General features: G+C 43.1%; 1 protein-coding gene across 1 annotated transcript in view; it reads right to left on the bottom strand.

The window, feature by feature from the left end:
- The window catches only part of St6gal1 (ST6 beta-galactoside alpha-2,6-sialyltransferase 1), a 766154-nt gene that overhangs the window by 71389 nt on the left and 683635 nt on the right, over window positions 1-11130 (bottom strand). The window lies entirely within an intron of this gene.

The following is an 11130-nucleotide window of genomic DNA, read 5'->3' as shown; positions in this document are numbered from 1 at the left end:
AATACTGCTGAAGATGGTTGCAGGGCAAGGAATTTAAAATAGGTGAAGAGAAGAGGCAGGGCACATTTCCAAGAGAAAGGCTACTTTACCAGCTAGGTTTCCTCAGTAAATGATTTCTGCATTTTCAGGTTTAACTAGAGTGATCATTCCCTGACTTGGTGTGCCACCCCCAACCACTGTAATGCTTTTATCCTTTCAGGACTGAGGGAGTAGACTATATTTGTTTCCAAGACTTTTTTCTTCTTTAATTAGTGGAAATTGCATTTTCATGCCCCTACAACCAGCACTCCATACTTGACTCTAAAACACTGGCTGCTTTTCTGTTTGTATTTACTTCATGTGCCTGTGACATTTTGTAGTCCCCCTTTTCTGTAATTGTTCTGTGTACTGAAAAGGTGAGTTTCACTCTGGTATCTCCTATACATGTATACCATGTTTTTTTCTCATATTCTTGTCCTTCCAATAACTGGTTCCCTCTTCCATTATTGCTTTCATATCTGTGTTTAAAAATCTCTCTTTCACACATAAGGGAAAGCATGTGACACTTTTCTCTCTTAGTCTAACTTATTTAGCTTAATATGATCTCCAGTCCCATCCATTTCCCAGTACCTGGTATTATTTCATTTTTCCTTCTGACTGACCCTATCCCATTGTGTACACATTACTTATTTTTCATCCATTGATCTCTTAATGGGTACCTAGTGTGATTTCATAACATGGCTATTGTGAATAATATCATAATAAACATGGATGTGTAGGAACTTCTGTGGTTTGCTGACTTAGATTCTTTGGAGTATACACCCAAGTACATTTTTAATTTTTCCAGGAACTTCCATAGTGGCTGGACAGTACCTGCTCTTCATGTTAGATTGTCTACCTCTCTATCCCAACACTCTTCCTGGACACTTTCTCCCATCCTTTATATGTTTGGGTGCCCAAGAGTCTCCTTTACTCATTTCCCCCCCATGACTTGGGTTTTTACTACATATTAACTCTCAGTCTTTATGGCTTTTCAAGATTTTATACAGAGCTTGAGACACAAAACCCAGGCTACCTGATCACCAGGCCTCTCTACCAAAGCAGCCTGGCTAAACCTAATCACTTGCTTCTTTGAAATCCAGTGTTCTCTTCTTGTCTCTCTTCACCTCTCTGACCCACCCCATGGTATTTTCCCACCATGTCCCATGCCATGTCAAGTGTCTTCTTATTCCCCGTCCTTGCCTTACGCCACCGACACTGCTTAGCCACCATTTCCCATGCCATGTTGCCTGTCCCACCCCACAGGGATTGGCCACCTTCCATGCTATATTGAATGTTGTCTTCTCACTCTTTTTCTCTGCCCTATTCCCCCTCACATCATTTGGCTGCCATGTTCCATGTTGTGTTATTATACGCTGCCTTCATTTGCCCTGTTACTCTTCTATTCTACCCCCATAGAACCTGGCCAACAGGTTTAATTCTACATTTCTTGACATTCTGGGTTTCTGGACCAGCTTTCAGACAATTACAAGGCTTACAATACTGGGCTCACTAAGCTTCAATTTTCTGTATCAGGAACTATAGCATCTAAATCATCAATTATTAGGAATAAATCAAGATTCCATTATCTGCTGGTAGTATTATAACTCATGAAATTGGTTTTTGGGGTAAAGGAAGATAACATAAGGAATACTGTACTTTACAAGACAAGAACTAGTCAACCATGCTAATTAAACAGTAACTCTGTGCTAGGTATGACACAAAGATGAAGACAACTTACAGTGATGTGCCTGTGGGCAAGCAATGACAATAAAAATGATTAGTGCAGTGGCAGAGGTAGCCTCAAGGTGCTGACAGCCTACCTCTAGCTGAGGCTGTGATCAGCCTTACTGAGATGCTGTGTGATATTTTGATTGCTCTGAAAAATAAAGCTTGCTTGGAGTAAGAGGGCAGAGCTAACCACTAGCTAAGCATAGAGGTTTTGGAGGACTGTTGAGAGAGGAGACAGGAAGTAGTAAGGCCAGGTGGAGAGAGGCTCTCCACCCCTTTGGATGGAGGAACTAAGAGGTAAGAAGTGACTGTGTCTGTTCCCAAGCTTCTTTGATCTTCCCGGTTTTTACCCCAATATCTGACTCCTGATATTTGTTGGTAAGATTAATTAGATTAATGCATCACTGAGAGCCAGTGCTTGTGCTTAGACTAAAGAAAAGCCTTTGAAAGCCAGTGGTGACAAGATCCTAAGGACCTGAGATGGAAGAAACAAGAAAGGAAACTGGGAGGTTCAGTATTTTAAGAATTGCAAATGAAGAGTTGATACATAACTGTCATGGTTAGTTTTATGTCAGCTTGACACAATATAAAGTCACCTGAGAGATGACTTGTAGAGCATTTTCTTAAGTAGAAATTGAGGGGGCAGGCAGCCTATTGTAGGTGGTGCCATACCTGGGCTGGTGGTCCTGGGGGGGTCTATGAGAAAGCAGGTTGAGCAAGCTATCTGAACCAATACAGTAAGCAGAACCTCTACATGGCCTCTGCATCAGCTCCTGCCTCCAGGTTCCTGCCCTGTTTGAGTTCCTTCCATGATGAACAGCAATATGGAAGTGTAAGCCAAATAAACCTGTTTATTTCTGTCTTAGTTAAGTTTCTATTGCTTTGAAAAAAACATCATAATCAAGGCAATTCTTATAAAGGAAAAAAATTGATTGTGTCTGGCTTACAGTTTCAGAGGTTCAAACCAATCATTATGGCTGGAAGCATGAGTGTAGGGTGGCAGACACAGTGTCACAAAAAACAGCTGAAAGTTCTACATCAGGATTGGCAGGCAGCAGGAAGTGGATGTCACACTAGATAGGGCTTGAGCCTTTGAGATCACAAAGCGTGCCCCTTAATGGCACACTTCCTCCAACAAAGCCATACACACTTCAACAAGACCATACCTCCTAATAGTGCCACTCACTGAGACTATGGGGGCTGGTTTCTTTCAAACCACCACATTCCACTCCTGGCTTACACAGGCTTGTAACCATATCATAATGCAGGAAGGCATTAGGTCAACTTTAAAGGTATCCCGAGTCAATATCAGTCTTACCATACTCCCAACTTGCTTTTTGGTCATGATGCTTCATCACAGCAATAGAAACCCTAAGACAAGTTGGTAGCAGTATTGCAGGGTATTTTTGTGACAGACATGATAATGCTGTTTTGGGGAGGATTGTGGAAGTACTTTGGAACTCTGTGCAAGCCAAGCACACTACAGCTTTAGTGCTTAGCAAGCTGTTCTATAGCATCTTGAAAGATAAGAAGGTTGAGAGCAGTACAGATGATGGAGGCTAACCTTGTGAAGTTTCATGGGGAACCAAAGACTCTTTTGGGCCATTGTTGTGAAGAACCTGTGGTGTCTGGTCAGCTGGAGCTGAAGAGTCAACTTTGATTAGCAAGAGACCAGCACCATTAAAGTGGAACCTTTGAGTTACTGGGATGGTTGATAGTTAGTTGAAGCTGAGAAATTAGCAGTAATTAAGAGACCAACTTCACTAATGTGAAGTCATCTGAAACGTGTTTCCTGAGAGCACACAGAGGCTGAGTTCTAGAAGCAGCCAAGATTGGTATTGTAAGAGTCTTCCAGGTGGAACTGGTTTTGAAGGTGTGAAGGGGTCATGGAGAACATCCTAAACTTGGCACTGTGAGAGGCCAGGAGACGCCACTGGTGAAGGCACAACCTCAGTGGCAGTTGAAGGCTCAGGATGGAAGGGGTCATGGAGAGAAGTTGAGGCTTGACACCATGAAGAGAGCCCAGGAGAGGCTATTGGTGAGAGTGCAGCCAAGTTGCATCAGAAGACACCAGCATTTTGGAGCTGTCAAAACTATGGGACAACCACCCAGAACAGCAGCAGTGGAGTGGTACCAGTTGGAGCCTAGAAGAAAAATGGTATGTGTTGCAGGAGAACACACTTCCAGAGAAGTGACCCAAGCCCCATGAAGGAGCCCAGAAGATTGAGTGAACCCCAGATAGTGAACATTGAGTTACTTACGCTGCTGGAGTTTGGTTTTGCTTTTTTCAGATGGTAACTGTGCCCTAGTTCTTTCCTCTTGAATTAAGAAAGTATTTAGCTTAATTTTGAGTTTTATAGGAGTGGAAAGATTTTAAATCTTTAAAAGAGATTTAGGATTTTAAACTGAACTTTTAATGTGTTCGAATTTATAAAGATCTAGATTTTAAAAGTCATTTATGTTTTATGTTGTGATGTTAATATTAATGTTCCATATTGGGTATAAAAGAGAAAGGAAGGATTCTAACTGGAAAGTGATGTGTTTGTGCATTGAGTTGACAGGGGTCAGTTGTGCTGTCTAGTTTCATGTTAACCTGTCACAAACTAGTCATATGGGAGGAAGGCACCTCAGTTGAGAAAATGCCTTCATATGATCAGGCCTGTAGAGTATTTTCTTAATTAGTGATTGATGGGTGGCAGCCAGTCATTGTGGATAGTGGTACTGGAACTGAGGTATATAAGAAAGCAGGCTGGGCAAGCCATAAAGGGTAAGCCAGTAAGAAGCTCTCTTCAATGACCCGTGAATCAGTTTCTGCCTTCAGGTTCCTGCCCAGCGAGTTCCTTCCCTCACTGCTTTATGGAAGGAACTGTGAGTGAAAGAAACCCTCTCCTCCCAAGTTTCTTTTGGTCATAGTGTTTCATCACAGCACTAGAATAACCCTACCTAAGACAAATAACACATAATGTGGCTCAGTTCAAAGGCTATCACAGCACCTTGTCAAGAGAGCAGAACCAACCCACTAATATCTGGGTCACAGCTTGGCTTCTTAGCACTGTTTTTAAGAGGACAAATGTAATAACCAACCTTACTTGCCTTGGATTTCCCATGTAATCATCTTTTGCAACCTTAGCTAATGCACAGCTGTAATCTTCAGCTATATGCTTTCCGTGCCCCTGACATAGGCAATGCACATGTATCATCTGCTGAAAGCAGCAAATATAGAAGTTGAAAGCAACTTTATAAAATCTATCATAAGGATCGAAAGCAACCATTTATGGATATTGCTTGATAAATGATTATGTTTGTAGTCTGGGTCAATTGTGATCAGTTGAAGCCAGTGACTCCATCCTTGTAAAACACTGTTAAAGATTCCTGTAAACTACCCCTCATTCCTTTCCCATGGGATGCTTTCTAGACTGCATGATAAAGACAGAATGAAGCTCTTTGTTAGGGAAAGAAACACATAGACAGAAGACACAGTCACACATACAGGGAAAGGCACAGACACATGAGTAGACAGATTTACAAGACAGCCTTTCCCAGGCAGGCACAGACAGGCCCCATGCAACAGGAAGATTCAGATGGAGAGAACCCAAAGCTGGACTTGATCTTGGTTAAATGACTCCAGGGGAAGTGCATTTATTTCTTTCCTTAATGCAACCCCAATACATTATTGGTGACTCAGGGTTAATCACCGAAGTGAGTAGAGATAGAACACAGTGGTATAAAGGGTTAAAGGGAATAATGATGCAAGGATTTAATGGAGAGGGAGACAGGAGGGCATGATAGATGAGGATAGATAACACTAAAGAATTTTTGAAAAAGTAATATGGATACCTACACTGTATAAGCTTCTTAAAACACATACACACACATACAATACATGCACACAGAGGGAGAGAGAGAGAGAAAGAGAGAGAGAGAGAGAAAGTAACCCTATAATGCAACAATGCCCCTGCTAAAAACCACAGGAGGAGGAGGAGGAGAAGAAGAAGAAGAAGAGCAGGGAATGGGTTGCCATTTTTGGAGTTGTTGGTCAGTGAGGTGTAGTGATGTATTATTTATGATTTATTAAAGCTCACCTGAGGATTCAGAATGCAAAGCTAGCTAAAAGACATAGAGCCAGCCATACTAGCTAGTCACAGAAGCCAGGTGATGATGGCGATGATGGCACACACCTTTAATCCCAGGACTCTGGAGACAGGTAGATGGATCTCTGTTAGTTCAAGGCCACACTTAGCTACACAAAATTGATCTAGTCTAAATGAGATACAGCTCATACAAAGGTGATCTTAGCACCTGGGATCACATGCCTTTAATCCCAGGATTTGAGAGGTATAAAAGGAAGAAGCAAAGGGTCTTGTGAGAGATTTATTATCCAGCCACACTGAGGACAGGACAGCCCTTTCAGCCTGAGGTTAGAGGTAAGAGCTAGTGGCTAACTGCTTTGCTTATCTGATCCCCAAAATCTATCTTTGAGTTTTTATTTTTCATATTGCAATGAGGTTCCATAGACCCTCAATACCATCAATTATTGGCAATGCTATCGAGCCCTCCAGAACATAACAATAAGACCCTATTGCTGATGGTACCACACACTTGAGTCCTAGAACGTGGAGAAATCAAGCTTCATCCCTACCTGCTAGCTTTTTCAAAACCGGAAGGTTCTAAACATGCTACCAGGGGAGAGTAATCACTAGCGTCATCCAGATGTGAACCCACAAGTCATGACAATGACCTGCCTGTCAACACATGTTCACTGATGAAGTATTAGTATGAATGTCATGGCAGTGACCAGACTCTGGTTGGATTTAAGGCCTGCTCCACAAGTTGAAACTGTCCCTGACACTGTTACCATGTACAAGAATCTGTAGCTAGGTAGGCATTAGGCCCCAGAAGAGAACTAATTGACCCCCAATTCATCACTTTTTGATAAATAATCGATCGTTACTTATCATTATGTGCATAGACTAGTGTATCAGTTAACGCTAATCAAAGAATCTTTTTGTTTTGTTTTGGTTTGGTTTTTGTTTGTTTTGTTTTTTTTCAGTATATAGTACTTAACACAGAGACCCACAACTCCAAGGTGCAGAGAGTGAGAGACTGCAGGGTGCAGAGCCGGGAACAGAATACCCACAGCACATCCCTCCCTGCAAGGCTTGACCCTGTCACCTTGGAGCTGGGAGTCAAGATCACACTCAGAAAACAAACGAGATAGAGCAATCGCGATCCTAATATCACCAAGTGCCTTGAAGAAATGTAGCTCTGCTTCAAAAGCCACCGCAGTCTTGCCTTTGTCCCAGGAGGGACCTAATGGCGACCGTTCTGCCTCATTAGGGAATTTGTTCCCATACTGTGTGTTGCTTCTTAAACTGCTCCCTGCACTCAAACAACGGACCCCCCTTTCCCCCCCCTCCCCCCGCAAGCCTACAAGCCCTGACTCTCATTCAGCAAATGGTGGTTTATTCTAGTCCAGCCCACAGTGCTAACCTTGACTGTCAGTAAGTGCCTCCTTATCAGAAATGTTCTTTGGTGTCTGAGGCAGAATTAAAGACAGCTAGGTCCCATCTAGCAGGCCCTCATAAACTATTTCTCGGATCTGATCTTAGTGAGTGCATTTTGTCCTGTATCATAGAAGTTGATATATCTCCCTTTCTCCTTGTATAAAGTGTGAGGGTTTTAGAGGTGAGTGACACTTTACATTCATCATTACCAACACCCCCCCCACACACACACACACACACACACACACACACACACACACACACGCACACACACACACACACGCACACACACACACACACACATACACACACACACACACACACACGAGCTGACAATTTTCCAGGGAATTTAATTCAGAATCCTGATTCTTACTATATTTCAATCTCTTTGTGCAATGAATTTCTATTAATCCCTGTGAAGAGAGAGGTTTGCATTTGTTTTTTTCTTTTTTCTTTCTCTCTCTCTCTCTCTCTTTTTTTCAAGACAGGGTTTTACTGGGTAGCTTGATTGTCCTGTCTTGGAACTCACTCTGTAGACCAGCATGGATCCGCCTGCCAGATTAAAGGTGTGCACCACCACTGCCAGGCTACATAACATTCTTGTTCTTAGGGAGCCCCACCCCAAATTGCAGCGCTCCACTTCCTTGTGGAGGATAGGAAGGGGGCACTGGAGGATATGGGCATGGCCACACTGTAGCAGAAAAACTTAGGGGATGGAGAGCACACTCGTTCTCCTAACCATGCAGCGTGTGTGTGGTAAACAAAACAGAAGTTAGAAGGATGTTCCGCTCCCAAGGGCCTCAAAAGTCAGTTCCAGGAGTGGGGACTTCCCACACCCTCACATTGCAGTGATTTCTATTTGAATTATTGAGTGGAGACAGTTACAGGATCAAATGAAAATTTAGAAGCTGAAGGAAACCATGGAGTATAGAATAATTCTGAAAGCAGGCTGAGTTGGTGGTGTCAGTGGGGAAAACTGTTGGTGGGAAGGCCGGTTAGAAAAATACAAAACTGCTTACAAGAGACACACTGTGGTCCTGAGTTAGAGTGGGGGCTTTATTTGGTGATAACAGAGAGAAACTAAGAAGAAACACACAGAGAACAAATAAATAACAAAGGTAGTAGTTAAAAGCAACATCAGAAAGGAGAGAAACAGAGAGGCAGGGGATGTGTGTGTTTAGGAGTCATTTGCATAAAGCTGATAGCAGAAGATTGTGATTGACATTACACATTCATGTAATGCTCTGTAAGTGTTTTTGCAGGAAGTTACTATATATATCTAGGTAGTTTTCAGGGAAAACCAAGGCAAGAAACATGTTAAGAAAAATTCTTTAGTAACACAGGCAAAGCTTATTTAACAAGGAGCCAACAGACAGGTGAACTACCGACAAACAATATGGTAATTGCGCTAATGGAAAACAAGCAACCATATAACATGCCTTGCCTCACTTCAGAATTATTTAGTAATATGTCTGCCCCTTTGTGCTGTGGCTTCTCAGAAGATAGGATGCATGGTTTTGCCTTAGTCCTGTGAAGTTGTCAAAAGTGTACAGAGGGTCAGGGCTATAACTCACTGAGTGAACACTTGCCTGGCATGCACAATGCCGGAAACAACTATGTCTGTCCTCTTTTTAAGAGAAGAAAGTGGGGGCTGCCTGCAAAAGACAAAGCACTAGATGAACATAGGCGCACGGGGGGGGGGCAGTACCTTTGCATATTGCAGAGTCCTTTCTGCCTGGGGCTTATCTATCTCTGCTCTCATGGCAGCTAAGAACAGTTTTCTGCTGAGCCAGTCCTCGTGGTAGGAACCTGAGGTTGGCATCTGTTTCCCCGTGACTCCTGCTGTCAAATGTTGCTTATCCAATGGTTTATTTTTTTCCCAAGGCATGACACTGATTCATCAGTTTATCTGAAAGTTTTCCTGAGTAAGAGGTGCAGAGCTAGGGTAAGGGAGAATGGGAGCGATGGATGAGCCCCATCCAGCAAGTGGAGCAGATGGTGATAGAAACAGATTCAAAGCCGAGTGGATACAAAACACCCCTGCTGAATTTTGCTTTGACCTTGTCTGCTCAGACGGTGTAGTTTCTATAACACTATTCAAATGGGGGAAAATACCTCCCAAACTCTTCACCATTATGCTGCTAACACTCAGGTAAACAGGCACTACTTATGCATGATTTGAACAAATCTTCTCACTCCTTGGGATTTTAACCTTCACACTCAGCCCACCACGTCGCTATGGCAATGCTAAGCCTGACTTTCAAGTCAGCAACATGCCTCCAGCTGTTCAGCTGATTAAGATGGAGCATGTTGACCATCAAGGAGCTTGGCCTAAGTGACAGAGGTCCAAATACAGTCTACTCTTTGGGAAAAAGCACCTGAGTGTCTGTGCCTGGCTCCAGGAACACAGTTGAGGTGGGGCCAGAAGCATGGTCCCCGTGTAGAGTGGAACCTGACCCAACCCTGCCCAGCTATCTGGGCTTATCGGAGCCAGAGAAAGTGGAGAATGACAGAGAGGTTGTGTGTTCTCATGGCTGGTATTGTACATTACAAGGTTAGGGACTTAAAACCACAGATGTGGCTTTTCTTTCAGGTCTGGGAGTGAGGGTAGAATCTAAAACTAAGGTGTCAGCAAAGGCCACACTTTAAAATGAGAGGGTGAAGGTACTTCCGCTTCTGGTGGCTCCGTGTATACCAGGACTCATAGCTGTGCCACTTAAATGCTTGTCTTCAATTTTACTTGGCCTTCTCCACTGTCTTTTCTTCTGTCCTTTGTAAGGATTCTTGTCATTGGCTATAGTCTCTGCCTGGGTGACTCAGGAAAACCAATAGGGAGATCTCTAAATGACTTACACCTACAAATTCCATTTCTTTTTTTTTTTTTAAGATTTATTTATTATGCATACAGTGTTCTGCTTGCACGTATGCCTGTAGGCCAGAAGAGGGCACCAGATCTCATCACAGATGGTTGTGAGCCACCATGTGGTTGCTGGGTCTTGAACTCAGGACCTCTGGAAGAGGTCAGTGCTCTTAAATACAATCATATTGGAAATTTTTAGGGGTTAGGAAACAGATGTGACTCTGGGGAGAGGGGCACCACTCAGCCTACTACAGTTAGTGAACTGTGTTTCAATAAGCAGGGAGGCAGGCAACTCTGTGACAAGATTGTGTAAGAGTGGATCTCAACCTTCCTGATGTTGCCACCTTTTAAACACAGTTCTTCACGTTGTGGTGACCCCGACTTTAAAGTTATTCTTGTTGTTACTTCACAACTTTAACTTTGTTGCTGCTGTGAATCATTATGTAAATATTTGTGTTTACCAATGGTCTTAGGTGACCCTTGTGAAAAGTCATTTGACCCCCAAAGTTTGAGAAACACTGGTCTAAAAAGATGGAAGAGAAGAGCTGAGCATCAGTGCCCCAAAGTGGATGGACAGCTACAGGGCATGCATGCCATTAGGACTGAGGAGCTGCAAGGGAAACATTGAGCTGGGAACTTCAGCGGTCCAGCCACTTGCAATGCGGGGACACCACATGGTTCCTTTCTTTATTGAAGATTAAATAGGAAGCGTCAGAATTTATTGAAAGTGTTTAAAAGCAAGTATTTTAAGAACTGGATGCAAGTGGGCACTGGGTTAAAAAGTAAGGCATCCTTCTGCACCATCAGGGAGAGAGTCAGGAAGGATATTTGATTCCCAGAACAAGGAGATTGACTGGGAGTCCTGAAAGACCTGGTAAGTCACAACAGCAATTCCGAGACAAGCCACAAGAGGGAGCGCATAACACACGATCCCTTTCCCCTCCTCTCCACTTAAAGGAGAAATTTGTTGGTGTGGAGAGAAAAGACAATTAAGTCTGTGAATTCTGGCAGCAGCTT

Source organism: Phodopus roborovskii, unplaced genomic scaffold (assembly GCF_943737965.1).
Source record: "Phodopus roborovskii unplaced genomic scaffold, PHOROB, whole genome shotgun sequence".
In the NCBI taxonomy this organism is placed as follows: domain Eukaryota; kingdom Metazoa; phylum Chordata; class Mammalia; order Rodentia; family Cricetidae; genus Phodopus; species Phodopus roborovskii.
Note: the sequence above shows the minus strand (reverse complement) of the source record. Positions and strands in the feature narration are given on the sequence as shown.